Source organism: Anopheles stephensi, chromosome 2 (genome assembly GCF_013141755.1).
Source record: "Anopheles stephensi strain Indian chromosome 2, UCI_ANSTEP_V1.0, whole genome shotgun sequence".
Lineage (NCBI taxonomy): Eukaryota > Metazoa > Arthropoda > Insecta > Diptera > Culicidae > Anopheles > Anopheles stephensi.
The window spans coordinates 53,131,820-53,152,458 of NC_050202.1; the positions used below are offsets into that span (position 1 = coordinate 53,131,820).

The window sequence follows — 20,639 nt, forward strand, 5'->3', positions numbered from 1 at the left end:
TAGGAAAATACTCATAGTATGTTCTTACCAATTTTGTTTCAATTTGTGTATCGAAATATCTTCTAATTGATTCAAGTTGAGTTTTTAAAAATTCAATTCTTTGCAAACACATGTTTTGCCCTTTTGTCACTGTTTGAATAATATATCCGGGCATACTTTATTGCGCCTCGAGAGCCAAAACAATCTCAACTTCACGAGGAGCGCAAACTTTATAGCTTCATCCTTGGGCAATCGCCCATTCCATGCTTCCCGAAAGCAAAGCACAAATGACATAAGAAAGTTAAATAATTCAAATTTACTCCGTCTCCGGCACGGCATCAATATCAATCCAATCACAAACGAACCAAAAATTCCATCCAGTAATTTCGTACGGTGTATGGCTGGAGCATACAAAACGACGTGGTGAAGAGTCGGTGACGACTGGTGGAGGAACCTCCCGTTTGACTTCAATTATTCATTTAGCAGCCACTTGACAACGGTCATAACTATCTGCCGGGTGGATTGGTTCCTAACCTCAAATAGCCACACGGTTTGGGTGAAGTGGGGTTTTGTGAAGTTTCGACTCCAAATTGGGACCGGCATTGTTTTAGGGATAATTCCAAGGGTCAAAACAAATTCCAGAACATTGCCGGCATTTCGGATGGCGCTCGTCTGTCGGTGGTTTTATGGGATGGGCGTTTGGGTGATTCAATTAATATTGTTTTTTGATCATTATTACCTAATCCAGTGCAGCTACTAATGCTGGTTCTCTGTCACACGCAGAACTACTTCCTATCAATATTGCAATTTTTTGACCTACCACCATTTCAGCTTGTTGTGGCGCTTGTCTTTACCTAGCGCCGTAAACCGCGAATATGTTTGTTTATACAATTTGTTGGCATACGGTCGATTATTGTACTGCCAGCACCGATCTGACACTCGAAAAAAAAGCTGCCGAAAATATTTCCTCCTTTTTTTACAAGTGTTTCCGAGAGCTGCCTCCTCCTCCCATGAGTTTGGGGCGTAGAATTTGTGAAGCACAGCCATAAATCATATATGCCGCAAACAGACGCCCCGACATCAGCCAGCAGCAGAATTTGCTCCACTTGAGCTGTTGGATGAAAAGCGTGTGATCGCGCGTTTATTGAGGATAGTAGTGTGTTGCTGTTCTGACATGTTTTTAACGCAAAAAAGTGTGGTTAAAACTGTCAAGAGCACAACGCTATAGAGGTATCAAAGCTAGACTTACGCAATCATCGCCGGGTTAAGATGTTCGGTTTGTTTTGTTTTCTATTAATTTTAATACACTTGTAAAATCGACCACTATCGGCCAGGCACGATCGAGACAATCGGATCGGGATTAATCGTGGCAGCAGCGCTCCGTGGTGCCGATCACGACTTTCGCTCCACCACCCCATAGATTGGACCCCGAAAAGCTATTGTGTGCTCGGGGAACGGCACTGTATCGGAGCTATCAACCATCTGCATCTTAATTCGAAGCGTTGCTTTGCATTTGCGTTGTGGACTGTGAAAAATTGAACTCGATTAGAGCCCAAATAGATGCGGTGCTATCCGGCTCGAAACGAAAGCAAAGTGTTTTGGCATCGTTCTACTACTGCTAGATCTCATCTTAACGTAATAATCAACGGTGCGATCACGATCTCCTTCGGTAACCTTGCTTTATGGTCGTGCACTCCGATTCGGACCGGCAGATCCACGTAGCCAAGGTTGTAGACACCATGCTTCGTCGTCGTCGCCGTCTGCGTAGGTTCACTTTTTACGACCTTGTACTCTCTAATTAATCACAAGCAAGCAAAAAAAAAACCAAAGTTAATGAAATGGTACAACGCTGAAGCTCTCAGGGAAAGGATAAAGGCGAAGGCAAGAAGGAGTAGCGAAAATTGAATATGGGTTTTGCATTATTAGCGTGCTTAAACGTACCCCAAACCAGTGTGAGTAACGAGGTTTGTTCTTGGTGCTGCCAGAACCCGAAATCGCCCACACAACACTACACTGTCCCCAACAGTGGTTCGCAAGATGCCAACCTTGGGTCTGATAATAAACAAATAATTGAACGTGACAGAACGGATGGGGCGCTGCGAGAGCAGAGTCCCTTGATCCGTGTTGGGCTGCCGTGAACAATTTTCGGTGCTCTGTCGGACCCAATTGCATCAATTTGCGTGCAAAAAAGGACGAGTTGCTCGCTTTCTTTCGAACACACTTTACGCAGTGGGATTTTCGTCTGTGTTCAGCGGTGGAAAGGTTAATTTCATGACCGTTTGTTGCGCCTAGTGGCCAAATTACCGAACGTGACCAATAAGAGCAATGAGCCAACGAGAAAGAGTTTGGTGGAACTGGTATATGTATAAATGCGGTCAAGTATGTTTTTTTTTCTCGTTCCCTTCGTACGCCTCGTCTCGATGACAACTTTTATGGTTAGGACTTCTTCTCCACTTGTGAGTGGCGTTCTTTTTTTGTGCGTGCCAAACGAGTGAAGACGAATGTTTATGTTTAATTTCTTGTTGTGTGTTGAATATTTTTCAGATAGAAGAACATTGTCATTTTTTGAAAATCTCTGCAGTATGGAGGCACTAACATTACAAGCTTGCATCAATTATTTTTGTTTGACAATGTGTTCGCTCATTGCATTGTGGCACACGATGTGAGACATAGTGCCAAGCGATAACTTTGAATAGAAATGCAATTATAGCATGTTTTCAATTCTTTATGTCACAACAAAGTCAAACTGAGAATTGGACATTCATTTGGGGCGACATTTCCTTGGCAATAAATTTTATCTCGACTCCACAATACATTATGTTTAGTATAGAGGTTTCAGTTTCGAGGCTCGTTTGTCTCAAATATTGACAATTTTGGTATAACAATTAAATTAACAAGCAAAAATCCTGGAATCAATTATTTATCCAGCTTCGCGTAAAGCCCGTATCATACGAAGCCTCTTACCACTGCTATAACTACAGTGATGGATAAAACAGTAAGACCTTCTTAATATCCGTGATTGAAACTTATTTCATACTGTATAGTATAATTTATAATCAATATAGCCACTACGAAACATGGCAAATGCATCAACGACATCTTAAGATCCGGTTGCAGTATTTTTGATTATTTGGCTCATTTTAGAGGTAGTTGCGTTAGAATAAAATATCTTGAAAAAGTCAAATCAATTAGCAATTCAAAAAACAATATCTATAACTAGAGCTAGCCTCTGCTCAAGCTTCAAAAGTCATGTTTTAAAAGTTGAAAAAATTAGGAGATGCCTAATTTAATACATAAACTTTGTTTAAATCTCGAATTCATAAAGTAATGATTTCCGATTGCCTCTCCGAACAAGGTTTAAGTTTGCATCAGTAATACAAAAGGGGTATCAGAATCGATTTCTAGATTGATCCTGTGATATCGTCGTCTTCTAAAAATCTTCAAACAAGTTTTACCAAAAACATATAAAACGGAACCAATGAATTTCACATCATCATTTCCATAAGCTCACCTAATTAAACTTAATAAAAATTAGGTAGTATTATTTTTATTCACCATCACTGTATATGCTGATTGAAGAAAAAAATCCCATACCCACATCTGACATGTTGCGTTACTCACCGGGCCTTTCTATATTACGATTGTCCTCGTTGTCCAGCACATTCTTCGTCCACGCGCGTTGATTTTCGTGGCCGGGAAACATTCTGCTTAATTGGCTTACCGTTTTGGAGGCCACTGTGTGTGTGTGTTGTGTGACGAGAGTTGTTGTGGTTATTTTCTTCTCTCCTTTCTCGTGTGCGTGTATGCTGTAACATTTGTTGTGTTCTGTTTTTCTCCCGCTTCACAAGCAACTAACTAGCCTTTCCATTGTTGAAGCTTCTTCGAGGATCTCCAAGACTATAACAACTCTATTGTGCGTCATGCGTTCAAGTGAAGGTACGCATGGGGGGGACGTTTTTGTAGCGTAACAACCGCAACCCCGACGATTGTTGAACAATTTGGTGCAGTTGATTCGAGACAGTGGCAGGATGTTGCCGGCGGGCGAATATGGTATCCATAATTCCCAATTAATTGATATACAAAACGATGCTGTCCGGGGCGTGTACTCTGTTCCTCGCCACTTATCGCCCATACTTGTAGTAGCTGATATTTTTAACTTTAATTTTTTAGATTTGTTAAACGGGTGCACTTTCTTGTTCGACAACATTCGACGTCCCTTCACTTCGAGCCGAAACGGAACAAACCACGCTGTGCAGTCGAACGCGCCGTGCTGGGCAGCCATGCATAAATGCGCCTCGTGCAATTGACAGCCCGGTGATAAATGCAATCCAGCAAATGAATGTAATACGATCGATTTGTCTCGACAAAGCTGGGCACACGGGCTGCGTGTAACAAAGTGTGCGCTGCACCGAGATCTCCCAACTCGCTGCACGGAGCAGGAGAACGCATTCAAATGTCTAACAAATTGGCCATAGATTGATTTTCTGTGTTCGGTGTCGTTTTCGGAGGGCAATTATTTGCACACCGGTGGTTTGCAAACGGCAAACGAAAAATGTAGCAGGGGGAAAAAACGAGCACACAAATGGAAGCACACCGTGTGCCCGTGGAATGTCGCTTGAAGGTTCGATAAGGCTTCATTTTCTTGAAGCACCCTTCGAACCTTGTCCCGTTTGTTAGGCACCGAGCTCAATACCTGGGCTTTCAAAAACGTTTGTGTGCCTTCGGCTTTCGGGACATAGCGCGTGTGTGGGGTGGTCCTCCAGTCAGCTCGGTTCCACCCCCGGAGGGCAACTCTATGGAACTTCCACTTGACCAACTGCTGACTAATGGGTTGGGAAGGTTAATTTGTGTGCCAGGAACGATACAGAAGTAGCTGATTGTGTGTGTGTGTGTGTGTGTGTGTGTGTTTACGCGGCCGATATATCGGTGGCAGACTGCTCGATTTTCAAAGCAATCGGAAACTGGCACTACTAGTTACACTTTGACTTTGGCTCTGTTTGAGCGGATTTCGGGCTCTGTGTCGGGCAAATACAATTGGGAAATTTGAAACCGAAACCGATATGCGCGACGAATCCGATGTGTTGTGTGTATGTGTGTACATGCTCTCGTCCCCCATTTAACGTGTCGATGGTAGTTGTTTTGTGGGAGTTGGGTATTTGTTTGATTTCGTTGTTCATCGACAGCTCCTAAAAACAACGTTTGGTTAGGGGCGAGAGGCCAGGTGACAGGAACGGTGTGTCAGCCCAAAACCTGTCGTTGCTTCTAATGGGCTTGCTAAAACATACACTTAGGCTATAATCCGCTTTCGGTGTGCATCAAACCGATCCGAGACCAGCGCGAGGTGGTAGTGTAGACCTCGCACCTAACTCTTGAATGCTACCTGGTTTTAATTTATGTGGTCATGTTATTGAAAACGTGGGGCAAAATATAGCAGTTTGTGAAAAGAGCAGCTTTCCATTTTAGAATATTGGACAGTAGAAAATTCATTAGAATAGCCATCCACTTGTTTTCGAAATAAGCTGCTTTATTTCGTTCTCCATATATTTATAATTATAGTGCTTTGAATACAAACAGTATGCAAAATGTGTGTTGATAGACCTAAGCTTTACGTGTTTGTATCGTATGATGGTGCTTATCAATAGCGAAATATTATTTGATTTTTTAATAGAAAATTTGACGAATCCTATCCGGGCATTACGTTCCACATTACGCTGGGCTAACTATCCGGCTACAGGTCGACGAAGTTAGAATTCTTCGTCCTCGCTATTGGCTTGAAATTGTTAATAATAAGGCAAAATCAGACTCAATCTCTATGAAAGATGTTTCCGATTTTAGAGGGAGCATTGGTTCTTAACTTACCGATTACCGAATCTTCACTGTCAATGTGGACGCTCTGAAAGTTCTTAATGTGCTTGGTCGTCCGGTGCCGTTCTCATGACATGACCAGTCCATCGGAGCCTGATGAGTCTAATTCGCTGCTTCTGCTTCGAGCTTCTGCTGATACCAGGACGTATATTCGCGTGAGCATCTTCCTCTTAAACGCGGTTTGGAGGAATTCATCAATATTGGACAGAGTTGCTCGATCATTTAGGAGTAAGTAGGAGTGCCTCTATCCAATGATGTCTATATCTCAGGAGTTTCAGATGCTCCTCGCAAAGAATAAGATGGATATTATGCAGATTATGATTTTTTGGATGAAATTTTGTAAAACAAATGTAGAAAAAAAATCAAATTACTATTCACTTATTCTAATTATTAAAAAAATCGTTTAAATTTACTTAAATCTGTTGAATAGCATAGCATAATAAATTATAGATAGATAGATAGATATAGATATAGATAGATAATTTATCCACATTTTCGATTCACACCCATTCTATCCAAACTCCTATCCAAGGGTTAAATGTGAATGAACGACGTACAAATGCACCAATTTACAATCCTTCGTAGCGAAAAGCCGTTGAAACATGGTCGTATGGTAATTTTTAACCTCCGTTTAAGAACGCACTTTCCCCACGCTGTTTAACGACCGCCAAAAGTGGAATGTGGCCAAGTGGTCCTTAAGAGTCTTCTGTATAACACACGCTCACACCCCGACATGTGATCCACCCGGTAGTCGACTAACCACCACATGCACCACAAAACACACACATCGCCAACGTCCATGCTCCATACGATAAAGGGAAGTGACTTTGAAGAGTCAATTCAGGCGATCGAATTTCCACCCGAAAGTGGTGCTTCCTGCCGGTATGTTTGCAAGTGCATATATCGATGCCACGAACGATGATGGGTGGTGGGGGTGTACTTGATCGCAATGTGAAACGAGCACTGATTTCATTTCAATCTCTCCCCCCCACCCTTCCTCCCTGCCGTTCTGCTCCACTGGTCACTCTTTCGTATCTTTTGACATCTCTAATTTCTATCAACCTTATACTTCCCCAACTCTATTCCAGAGGGAGACAGAGAGAGTGGTTGGGCATTGGCAGAGCGAACCGTAACCATCGCTAATGATAACGATGCACCACCGAAGTCCTCCTCCTTCGCATGTCCCCACCACGACCCGTACGCCGGTGTGTCATCCAATGCGAGAACATCATCATAGTCGTAATCATGATTATCAATCGGTAGAAAACGATCAATAAACTTTCCAGTTAGGCACAACTTGCTGCGTTGTGTTTATGTTGAAGGCATATGGCTTCGATTTGTGTCGGAGCAGTGCGCGGTTTGGAGGCGAACGGAAGCATGGCAGTTATTTGGAAAATTAGTTTGCCCAGCGCCCGACCGGTCCACAACAGAGACATGGGCGAGCAGCAGCAGCAGCGTACACGGCAAGGCGGCCGTGTGTAAATATTTCCATTTCTCTTCCGGCGACTGTTTGCCGCTGATTAGATTTAACCGATTTGAAGCGATCGAAATGCTCCCAACCCTCGGCATAGCAGAGCGTGCCTCGGTAGGACCTCGATTTTGGGCCAACCTCGATGGGAAAACCTGGGGCGCGGATGGGGTTTCGATTGTTTGCGCATTGGTTTTGTTGTAGCGCAATCGGTATTGCGCGTATTGATTGGTACGCGGGAGTTTATCTAAAGTCAACAGAAACCAGAAAAGGTGAATCAACGTTTCATCCTGCTGCTGCTTGCTGCCAATGCCTTTCTAATCTGGCGTGCATTAAACACCGTGAGGTCCGTTTTGCTGGGAGCGGAACGGCTAGTCAAATTTTATTTTTATTATTGAATTTGAAACTATTTTGTGTTTGGATTTGGATTTTACAATATGCAATCAGAACGTAGCGGTGGGGTTTGTGGTTTACGTTCTCTGTAAGCAAAGTCTCGCGAACCATGATAATTGATGGATAATATACCCACCATTCGCTGCACGGTGGGGCACCCTATTGAAATGCAATAATGATATGTATTTGCTAATTATTTTTTAGTTTTGAAATGGGTTTTCAAATTCGAATTCGATCACCATCATTGGTTTGTTTTACTTCGCGTAGTTAAAAAAAGCAAAGCTGCATTTTATGCATCATAAAGAACGGTTTATATATTGCTCTTGGTGTAAAGTGCACCATAGAAAATTGATTTTAATATTATTGATGGAGGTGTTTTAGGGATGCGTTCGTCACAAAAGGAACAAACGAGCCTGTGAATGGTTGCATTCTATAATGACTATCGGATTATGTTGTAATGGGGGTCATTTCTATTTTAATAGAATATTCATTTCCTGCCATCAATTATGATATGAACGTTCAACAACAAAGGCAAACCCATATTGCTGAATAATGCACACAAAAGCAAAGCTATTTTTTATAAAAAACTGTACAAAAAGTACACACTGGTGTTTGTTTTATGATGAAAACTCGCTTTTGTATTTTTTGTTTTTTGTAGAAGCTACACTCTTTTTTATTCAATTAAATTACCAAATCAAGTATTGTTTCATTGAACGACTATACCGTTCGGTTCATCAATGAACGCATCGCACATTTATGGATTAATTCCAATAAAAGCAAGTAAACTATAGTGCAATTATGAAATGGGATTATTTTATGAGGTTTCCGATGATACCACGAAGACTCATTACAGCTGTGAGCAAACATCACGACAGGTGCAAGTGAGGAAACAGCTCATGCGTATTGGCATGCAAGGAGAACAGAGTCGTTCCAAAAGGCAAGCAAAAATCATACAAAATATAGTTCTAGGACCACTGTTCTTGCCATGGACGCCAGAACCACATGTACAACATCCGATCATTCGGTGCGAACGCAGTGCGCCATTCTCGGCGTAATAGAATCACTTCTGTTCCTTGAACGTGACACAGGTTTATAAGACTTTTTACAACGCACCCTTTACAGTGAAGTCTCCCAAAGTTGTAGCCTCCCTAAGATGAAGCCTACTACAAATAGATTTGATTGCTGCTTCTTTTTCTATACATGAAGCGTTTCCCCTTTTAAATCTTTAAGAACCTTAACTGTACTTCACATCACTTCACTTGGTCTTGGTCTGCTGCAACAATCCTCGATACCGCTCACGGTCGTCGTTTGCCAATCCGTTATCCCGGCCGTTCTGGCGGACGCATCAACGTCATCACTCCATCTCAGTTTGGACCTACCACGCCTCCTCTGTCCGTGTGGACCACTAAAAAGGACTTTACGGGCTGGGTCGTCCGGTGTCATTCTCATGACGTGACCAGCCCACCGGAGCCTGGCGAGTCTAATTTGCTGCACGATGGTGAGATCATCGTACTTCACAAGGACATGTATAATTCTGATGCGTTGTACGTACGAGTTTGTGTTGGTTTAAGTCTTATAAACGTCGAAGATTTATATCCTGCAATTGTTGAATCATCTGCAGCCGTTATTATTAAGCTCCGTGCTCTTGCCGTGCCATTCTACCACCGGGAAACCCCTCTAATTTGTTTCACTACACTTTTATCAATGCAACTGCATAAGTGAAGTTAAGAAAAAACTCTTCCCACTATCTAAACAGCTGTGAGATTTAATATAGAAACCCCTCACACCTTGCCGAACAACGAGCACGAGTAAAACGAAGTTTAATGAAATTTTGTTCCGAAAATGTAATCCTTATGAAATAGTGCTCGTCTGCTCTTACGGGGGCCCCATATCATTTCACGCGGCCCCATCGCCAAAAACTGTTCGATGAACATTTATATTGCCTTCGGGGGCGTGATAATTTGTCATTTGCATAGGATAGGAAAAGTCGCGCCGTACCGGGGACCGGTGAAAACTTTCCACAATTTTGCGGCTAAATGATATCCTCGGTGGTTGTGGCAAAAGTAGTCCAGCACCGGGGCGTGCACAAGGTTTCGTAATTAATCGACATACCGTGGCGAACGATCGGCAGACAGAACTTTGCTGCTGCTGCTGCTCTAGACGCGTCGGAACGGATGAGAAATCGGGAACAAAATATGCAAATTTAGTTTTGCACTTTTGCATAAAAATAAAGGTTCGCCAACGTGGGGGAAAGGAGAAACTGCCGTGAGCGGCAAGAACTTTTATTCGTGCGATATCAAATCATGCGCATAAAAACGGAAGAATGGTGCGATGACGTGGTGGTGGTGGTGGTGGTCGGCTCTGTTGACGCTCGTTAAAGTTTGATTCCGGTTTGATTTTCGAGTTGTCAAATCTTTCCCGCAAGTCGCGCTCTAGGCGGCTAAGCCCGTATTACCGTATTCCGAGAGAGAAATTTATGAACCTCGCCATCGACAGCGCCAGTATGTACGGGTTTCTCCGTTTTCCCAACCCGCCCCCGAATTATCGTACACTTTATTTGCAAATCATATCTACTTTAGCCTCTCACGGCACACTCCTCCCCTCTGTCTTCTATTCCGATCGCTGCCGATGATGGCGTTCGATCGATGTTCGGCAAAGTCCTTCGATCGGACAGTTCTTAAACTTGTCCATTCCATTTCGATAGCACAATGGATTATGCAAATGACGTTGGAAAAGTTCGCTGACGGTCGATGAGCGAGCGCGATGGTTTTCATCCGGGGGTTTAGTTTTGGAGCGCGTCATCGAAGTATAGTGAACCACTTGTGGAAAAGCAGCGTGCGTGTGTGTGTGGCTATATCTAGACTTTTGACAGAAGAGCCAGTACGCGAAGCTTGAACCATGTCGCTGTCATTACCGAACGAGCGCTGTCTGTGTGAAGAACAGACAATCGAAGCAGAAAATACCTTCTGGCGGCGGCTGATGACGATGCACACACCGGACGGGGTTTCGCTAAAAAGCGTCCTGTGATGTGCTATTGCCACCTTCCGGAATGACCGTTTAGCACACGGGCCGGCGTGTGATACCGGTGAGTTCAAATCATTTGCGGGCTTAGTGTAAAGAATAACTTATTTTCCACCCTTCGCCCCGTTCAGGAATGTGTGAACGCGAGGGTTCCGGTCAACGAAAGCGGTGCATAAATTTAGGCGTAACTATCCACGACCTCTCCGCAGCAGAGACCGTGTTGGAGTGTGTTTGCCAAAAGGTGCTAGGTGAATCAAGAAAGCATACATTCCGCTTGAACTGGCACTGCAAATATTGAAACGAACCACCTTGTGTTCCGGCGGGCGCACAGGACTTTGCTAACAACGGTCCACCGTGCGAGCGTAATTCTCCATTAAACACTTGACTTGAAGCTGTATATATTCTATTAAACGGCACAAACATCTACATCGGGTAACATCAAATACACACAAACAGACACACTACATCCGACGATCGTTTTTGAGATTCTAGTTGGCCGTGGCGACAGTACAGCAGCAGCAGCAGCAACAGCAGTTCTGATGCACTTTACTGCTATTGGCGCGCCCGATTGGCAATCTTTCGCCATTCCACAACCTCTGGCGAGCATCGGTCCTCCGCTGTCGGGCGCATCCGATTGCGGGTAAACAGGCAAACACATTCGACATTCCTGGGTCCGGTGCGCTTCTTAAATCTCCACAAAACGCAAACCTAACCAAACGTTGACAACGCGAGCTAAATGCAAAAGCCCCGTTGTGTATGTGTGTGTGCATGTGCATGGAGCTCTCACTCACGACAATTGTGCATGATAATGCCCCGGTGAGGACGATGGCGAGACCACATGAGACCGAAGATAAAATCCCGAGCGAGTCCAACAAGAGCAACGCGGCATCTGCAAACCCCCAGCCGCGGCACTCTACCCGAGAGTTCCTGCAATGGCTGGCCTGGTTGGCGGTTGTGTGCAGGAGATAAATTTGCATTAAAATCAGTTTAACCGAAGGAAGATATGCGGCCGGTAAGAATCCAAACAGGGTCGCGTTGTACGTTGGCAGTAAAGAGTTGTTGTGGTGGTGTGGCATGGTTTGGAAGCGAACAAAGGCGGGTTACCGCGTGGTACCTTTTGGTCGTTTGGCCCTGTTGCTCGGCATTCGATCGATCTCGGGCGTCGTGCTGATGCTGCTGCTGCTGCTGCTTGCCCTCCTCTGAATCCGGACTCTGCCGGAAAGGGCTCGGCAGTAGTGGCCTAGGTGAACCGATATTCTCTCGGTGCACGCTGGAGTTTATTTGCTGTAACTCTATTTCGCAACATCGTGCATTTCTTCCCCCAGCGCAAGGACCGCCTGGATCTCTGACCTGTCCATGTCCTGTATTCCTGTGCAACCGTCCCGATTTCCACCACTCCTCCAATCTCACATTTCGGAACCAGGGAGCAACATTAAACGGCCGATTGTGGCAACCAATTCTCTACCATTGCCCCATTTGGTGATGCTGGGATTGTGTGTGTGTATCCGGCGCTTCGCATTTTGCGGAGTTAATTTATCGATTGACATTTATCATTCTAAGGGCGAGCGTAGAGCTCTCGAGGCCGGTGGAAGGATGTATGTACTCTGGGATACTGCCCTACAAGTAAGGAGAGGTCATCAGAGTTCTGGGAAACACACGCTACCTTCGCTCGTCCAGAATACGACGGAAAAGGTACCCAAGAAAGATTTGGGGTTCGATTTAGTCGTCTCAGACTGTGAGTCTCAATCTATTGGCGAGATTCTGACTCTGTCGGGGAGAGATATTTAGCGAGATCACTTACCGGGATGAGTAAGTGTGCAAATGGTTAAAAGTTGGCCCGCGAAAGAAAGCCCTTTCTACGCATATTTGCGCGGAAAAAAGAGTATGCCCGTATGCCATACATAAATAAGTGTGTGTGTGTGTATTGGAAGATATGGTTTGCGCTCGGCTCGCCATTGTTTTGTTGCAGCGCGATCTTAGCTGCGATAAATCTTCTATGCCATACCTTTCCGGAGAGAGCGATATGCAGTGATGTTCCTGGCGCAGTGGATTCATCGGCGGGAAGGCGGGAACTCGCTTTTCGGAGTGCTCTCAACCGAAAGCCGTGTCCATCTTGTGAACACAATGGTCCCGTGGAAGCGGCGGCTGATGGCGGATGGACGAAGCCCATGTCTTGGAAGAGGAAATTCGAAATGGACATAAGATACGGACGGAGGTGGTGCGCGCTAGGCTTTGTGATGCCCGCGGCGCTGATGGGCTCTAATAGCGAATCAATGACTCACGGGGTGTATGAAGGTGTGTAATCCTTCGCGTCAGGTACGCTCCACGGTCGGTGAGAGTCATTGCATCGGAATGTCGCCTTTTGCCTGCAGTCGTCTAATGGCTGTAGCGATAGGACCGACCAGATATATATGGCAGGCAGAGTGTGTGGTGCATTTTGAAAATGCGTCCCACCAACGAACTCTGGTTGTCACCCGGCGACGGCGACCAAGATGTGGGGACACGCTTGAGCCCTAGAAGTATATGCGGTGAGGCCCAAGCGGTGTGTGTCGTACCTTGGACAGGGAACCGGTTTACTCTGTGCAGATGAACGGACGACCTGGATCGATCTTGTTGGAACGCTTCTTTGGCTCTGTCTCCTCACTCTGTTTCGCTTTATGTTTATCCTACGTCCCGTTTCTCCTGGTCTGTTACTTCTCTCCTCCTAAAGAAAGGTATGAAGGGATGTCAGCGTGTGTGCATTATTTCGATGACCTCGCTCGGCTGGACTCTTGGTCCGTGGCTTGGTTCGTTGGCTACTGTCAAGTCACCGGGGCCCCTGTCAAGAAGAAACCGAGTGTATACGTTTATGTACGAGTGTGTGTGTGTGTGTGTATATGTTCTAGACCAGACCCGATCGATCGGGCACCGGAATAATTGAAACGATCGGCGACGATGGGCAGATGATAAGCAGACAGCTTGCGGGCAAATAGACAGACAGATACGAGGGACAACCAGAATAAGGGTCCGTTCCGTCCGGCATTCCTCCCTCGTTGCGAGCACGTACAATATGATGCATGCACATACGTACCGTGGGCGAACATCAGCCGAGCGAAGGAACCCCATTAGCAGAGTTGGGGGACCGAACCGTCACCCCAACCGTAGTTGTTTGCTGATCATCGGTTGTCCGCTATTGTCGCTCGTTTGTTGACAGCGTGGACATCGCGGGCGGTTCGGGGCGACGGACGGCAAGGCGCAGCCGAATGAAAGCCTATAACCGGTCGATGACGAACGGCAAAATAGGAACGATTCATCGGTCATCAACTGTCCAATCTCGGCATCGGATCGAAGCAGGGAAGGAAAGCAAAGACTCTGGCTTTTTGAACGCGAACCGGTAAGAAAATACTGCGAGCTTCTCAAGATCTCTCGCGGATTCTTGTGAGGTATTCTTCGGTGCGCATTTGTAAGCGTGTGTCTGTACTTGTGTGTGTGTGTGTGTGTTTGCGTGTGTGCTTTGGTTAAGATCGATTGAATTGAATGGGATGGCGAATGGGAAAACGTGGACAGGTTGGTCGTTTTCTTCGGAGTTGCTTCTTCTCGATCCCTCCAGCGACTCTTGTGAGCCGTACACCCCGACGCGTTTTCCGTGTGTATAGATATATTGAATAAAATGCAATGCCAAATAATAATGTACTGTGTGTGCCACAACACTGTGTATGCCTTTCATCCACCAATCTTCCAAGGCATCTCTGAGGCAACGTGAGCCATCCGTATGGGGGACGGACAAAGGACGCGAGCGCAGGGTTGGCTGGATCGTATTTCGAACGTGCTTTTCTCTCAGTTATGCTGCGTCTGATCGCTTAAGACTCTGCCCGTTTCTGCCAGAATGGGTAACTGGCGAGCCCTTTGCAGCAGTATCAGCAGTACAAGAAAAAGGAACCAACACAACACTGCCTTTACAGGGGCTTCTCAATGATCGTTTCTCTCCGGTGTGCTCTGGATGAGAGTGAGAATTATGTACTCACCGGGCATAGATCCTTTTGTGGGGGTCTCATACCCCGGGGTCGTGTTTCGCAATTGAGTCCTCCATTTTTATGGCATTTTAATAGGTACCAGTGTGTGTGTGTGTGCTCGTTGTGCCCCTGACGCTTTACCATTCATGGGTATGGGCTGGTATGACTTGGTATGGTTTTTTGTTAAATTATGCAATTGGGTGAACAGGGTTTCGGTTCGCTTTTTTTGTCCATACTTTCAAAACCGCTCACAATCGGAAACGCATTCCGTTTAACGCTTTTTGTTTTAATGAGCAGTATCCGTAAATTGTTCGCATTGCTTACTTACCATGCTTTACCGCTGCAGCTGCACCACCATTACACACCATGAACGGTAGTTGTGAGAATGTTGTGCTGTTACTATTGGATCATTTGCTCAGCAAGCGGAGTGATATAGGTTTGCTCTTAATGCATGTATGACAATGCTTGAACGATCTGACTAGCTTTGATGAACCTTAAATATTCTGGTTCTTTTGTTGGAACTTCAACTACCTTGACCTACCGTATCTGGAATGCTTGACTTGATTTTACTCGTAGCTGCACAGTCAGTTTGTAGTATTGAAAGATGATCCGGCAGATCCAGCTGCTTTGTCTTGGCTACTTGTGTTTCTAACTAAATCCTCAGGTTATCGCAGCAGTATTTCTGAAAATTGGGAACTCCGGTCCTCTGGTTTTCACTAGCAAGTAAAAGTATTTGCTAAGACGATTACCTAACACATGAATATCTGATGATGACTTGCAAGTCGTACAGCAATATTGTCCTCAGATAATACTGGTAGAAAAATATTATCTCCGTGTTTATTTTGCTAAACAAGAATGAAGTCTGATGTCTCAAAACCTCTCTAAACTACAAAGCCTCGCCATCAACCAACCGCTACATCTTGAAAGATGTATATTTTGTGATACAGAAATTAGGAGCTTAAATAGAACCGAAAAAAAAACAGGAAGGTAATCAAGATTACTCGTAATAATAAAGATGAGTATGCATCCAACGATTGTCCATTAGGGTCCGAGGGCCGAGGGCACTTTGAAAGCTGAACCAATCGATCGAACGGTTTTCACGCTTTCTCGCTCGCGCTTCAACCCATCAAACAAAATGACTTGCTCCCTCGTACGATCCGGAGAATACGATCCACCACCGTTCACGGTTAGATTGGGCCCTTCCGATGGGTTCCTCCGGGGTGCCTCGTTATGAAACGCAGCGCGCCACAGTCTTACGACCCGGATAGTTCGCGTTTTACCGTTCACTCGCCGCGGTTGAGTTGTCCTGGGCTTCAGTGCGCACCGCACTGTACACACACATTCTCGGCTCCCTAGCACGTACGTCCCCGCACAAACCTTCCAAAACCATTGACCGATCGAGAACGGCCAGCACCAGAACGCGGATTAACGCAGACGCGCGCAACACGCTGTCTCATTTGCTCCGCAGCACGCAGGTCGCCGCGGTTGTGTGCTGGATGCGGAGCTTTTGACGATCTTTTTGTTCGATTTGCTTTACGTTTGGCTACGGTGTTTCGGAGTTTGGCTGGTCGCAGCGAGAAGGAAAGCAAGCAATCCAATCGAAGCACCGAAACATGGTGTATAATTCTGTACGCGCTGGTGCTCACTATCCAGCGTATAGGCTGAAAGGAGAAAGAGAACCAAACACCTACCGAAAGCCGGGACTAGGACAGCAGGAAGCATTGAAGTGGAGAAACCTTAGCACTGTTAAAAAAGCACATCAACCGCAGCGCGAAACCATTTTAATATTGTGTTTTGGTTGTTTTTTTTTCTACTTCTCTCTTAACAACATCTCTTCCTCTGTCTTACTACCGGTCGATCTGTCTCTATCTGTATCTCTGTCTCCAAACTAATTCTTCCCACTACTACGCACGTTCTTTTCGGCCGGCTGTCGTCGCGGTGTTTTGTTTTGTCCCGGCATCCTCCCGGACGCCCGGTTTCGAAGGCGATGATGATGTTTCGGTGATGCTGGCTCATCTCGCCGGCGTAACAAAACAAAAAGAGCGAGGCAACCTGCAACAACCACCAAAAACCTCAAGCTCCGAAGATGTGTGGGAAGAGTACGGAGCAACGGATGAAGATTTGTGGAATGTCCCGCAGAACGGCCCATGACACACTGGAAGGAAGGTGTGGAAGGGGAGAGCAAAACGGTCTGGACGGAAACCCGCACAGCGGGAGTGGAAGCAGGTACTAAACGCTGTTGAACAACGGGACAGCGGCTCATAAACAGGCTCCGAAGGTTGTTTCACCCAATCCACCAAGCCGGTGTGCTGTGGTCGCTTCCACCTTTGAAGACATCAGGTTCGAAGATGGCGCGGGAGAATCCCTTACCGACCGAGCGCAGACGTGCTGTTGGTGAGCTGGGTTTTCTCGAGACAACGAAAAAAAAAAAAAAAACGGATGGCTTAAGTGAAAGAATCACCACCAACTGCCATCATCGTTGCACACACACACACACCAGAGAGAGTCACCCTTTGGCAGGCACTGGGGAAGGCTTTACTCGCGCCACGGGAATAATGCTGGCGCGAGTGCCATTTTCATGCAAATTCGGTCCACCGTTGGAGCTTATCATAATTTTATTCGTACGCTCGGGGTTCGCTCCGGGCATTGGAACGATGCAGACTACTTAGCGAGCTTCAAGTCCGGGAGTCTATTTTATCTTACAAAATACTCTCCTACAATCACGCGCGCGCTCGCCAGTGTTACGAGCATCTCTTCTGCATTCCGTAAAAGGGGAATGTTTTGTTATGGCCAGAGGTAATGGTTTTTGAAACGAGTGACCATCAACTGTTAGCAGCTCAGCCTCAGCCAGATGGGGTTTGACTTGGGAGTTCAGCCGAGGATATAAAATAGCAGCAAATCTTGGGCTTTTTTAATTTTTATGACCACATGCGTCTATAATTTTTAGATAAGCGACGAGAACGCTTTTGCATGGTTGATGCACGAAGTTGTGCTGTGTAAAGCAAAACAGATTTAATCTCCCTGACTTTCATCGTTAACCGATAGAGGTGAGGCTCGCATATTTCGTGTTCCCGTTCCATTTAGAACTATGGATGGTGCTTCTTATCATCCATGTCCATTCTTCCAGTTCATGCACTAATGAAGTAGAAGAAAATTAATGCACTGCTCGGAAAAAAGGCTCATTGCCCCTCCATACGCTTGCCGTAATTAATTCAATCCTCTTTCGTCCATTTCCCTGCTTGTTATGATATTCAACAATGCCAAATAATTAAATCAAGTTCTGGTTTAATGAAAGTGCAAGGTTTCACAAGCACACTAGAATTGATGTAATAACTCTCCGGCGAAGCTTCACCGCTGTATGAGGATTAATTGGTGACCTCAAGCGCAATGCTGCTTAATGTGTCTGTATTTCTGGTTATTAATTTGTTCGCCCATTTCGCTCTGTTTGTCTTGTTAGCGAGAGCACCATGCGACCTTGCCATCCAGTAAGTGTATGGAAAGCCGAGATTGGATAAAAACACCGCATTAATATCTATAACGAACTTTGGCTCCGAGGTACTTGCAACGCAACGCCGAGCAAGTACGCTCCGGCCATATTTTGATCTGGATAAGCTATTGGAATGGTTGAGGTTGCTGTATGCTTTACTATCCTTCTTTTACATTCTCGTACGTCCATGCGTTTCTCTTTCCAGTGTTCATTCCTATTTTTGCTGGCCATTCATAATTTGTCCATAAGAAACGTTCGTTCCCCGAAGGCTCGTTTCTACGCTTTCAAAGCACTCGGCATCTCCTTTCGCTTTTAAAAGGATCCGCTTTCCCTACACAACACAGTGGCTTTCGCAGGGTAGGATGTTACAACGAGGATGGAAGAAGGAAAACCCGGGTACGAGTGAGAAAGAACCTACACACGCATTGGCATCGGAGTGAGAACGAACGACCAAAGAAATAGCAAGCCCTTCACCACCGTGAAGAAGCTCTTGCCTGTACCTCAACAGCCTTTTGACACTCTCCTGCCGGATGACTTAATTGTGGAAGTCCACTTTTTGCACCAAACGTTACGCAGCGACCCAGCGGAGAACCGGAGAACCTACCGGATAGGAAAACCCCGCCCGCTGAAACGGCGTTGTATCTGAACCGTTAAGAGTGTCAACAGTGTCGTCTCCCGCAAGGACGCGTCTCTTCAGTGTGAGCCCACGATTGCTGAGCTTTCTCGGGGGAAAAAAAAGTCACAGAGCTGGGTTCAAAAATTGCTGCGCGATGGCAAATTTTTGAGTCGCCATCTTTTTGTTCTTGCTCATGTGAAGATACATGGTGCAGAAAAGGTGTAAAACCGTACATTGCCTCCATATTTCACACCTTATTAATACACTCTTCAATTAGGATGTTAATTCTAAGGTATGAAAAAAGCATATCCTTCCCGTTGGGTGGGTTCATCCTTGTGCCGGAGTTCTTCCTGCTTTTTGCCAGAACAATCCACCGTTCACTGCGCGATCCGAAGTTGAGATGGAGTGGATTTGGGGCGTTCTGTAAAGTGTGGGAAACGGTTACACGCAAGCAAAAAAAATCCGCTGCTGCCACTCAAGTTGCTCCGTAGAATCCGTGTGCAATTACGTCCACGTCCGTATACTCATTTGCTTTACTGTGGTGTGCCACAAACGAGGAAAAGGATTAAATGTTCTACTTAGTGCTTACACTCTCGCAGAGCAACAGTTACAGGGAAGGAGCTGCTTTTTGTGTTGTTTCTGTATGATGCCACCTCCCGTGTGTATGTGTGTGCCATTCAGCTTGGTGTCAGTCAGTCAACTAAAGTTGGCATAAATGAAGGCTCTTCAAGGTTGTTACGGCAGATACGGGTAGGTCGTTTTAACTCATTAAAATGGTTCAGGGTTCAGATTGATAAATGGGATGCTGACGATGGCTGTCAGCAGTGATCTACGCGCTTTGTGTATATTTTAGTGGTTTTCGTAATGAATGATTATCGTGACACATTTAATGTTAGAAAGTTTTACAAAAAATATCAAGGGTTATATGTAAGTTATATCTTACCCTTATTACAGAACAGCTAGACTCTATAGTTTGTTAAGTTTCTAACTATAAAGACCTTTTAACAGTTCCTAAAAGTTATTCCTGATGAATGTAGCTTGCTCCTTGATAACTTTTATAACGTTTCTTTCCATTCACAATTTACATTTACCTTCGTTCACCTCGAACGGTGACAGTGGCAGCGCCAGCTCCCGATAGCGCAACACGCGAAAGTGTCACTCGTAGTGCAATTTAATTACAGCACGCCAGTTTTTCCTTCGTTTTGTGCACATAATCAGCACACATGAACACTGTTGTGCAATCAGATTCATTTTCTTCTTCCACGTGCTGTCGGCTTATTTCCCTACCACGCTGGGAACCTATCCCGGGAGCAAGCAGCATCTTCTGGATCCATATCATTTGGCTTGTTGTGCCCTCGAAATGCTGAATGGATAATTTGATTCATCTTTCGAGTGCTCCGCGTGTGTGTGTGTCTCTCTGAGTCTAATAGAATCGCACCATAAATGAAGAACCCTTTCAGTAGAGGAGACACTCTCTTCCCTACACATACCCGCACAAAAACACTCACTTATCAAGCACTCGGTACCGGTCTAAGAGTGTGCGCAACTAGGCGAAACTGATGGAAAGGACGAAAATAGGATGGGTGGTACAGTGGTGAGTTGTGCCGGTGTGAAAAGTTTTCACTTAATCACATCTCTAACCGCACACACACACACATCCCCCGGAAGACCGGCGTGACATGTGACAGTGACATCAGCATATATCCTGTTCCGCGGGAAAATTGTGCGCGGTTCGGCAAACCTTCCGGCGCACTTCGGTTCCACCATCGTCCCGGACGCGGTTTCCGAAGAAACCTTCCTAACCTTGTGGAAATTTTC

General features: G+C 45.5%; 1 protein-coding gene across 1 annotated transcript in view; it reads left to right on the top strand.

Moving 5' to 3' along the window:
- The window catches only part of LOC118502683 (latrophilin Cirl), an 86,643-nt gene that overhangs the window by 17,369 nt on the left and 48,635 nt on the right, over nt 1-20,639 (top strand). The gene's annotated exons all lie outside the window — the stretch shown is intronic.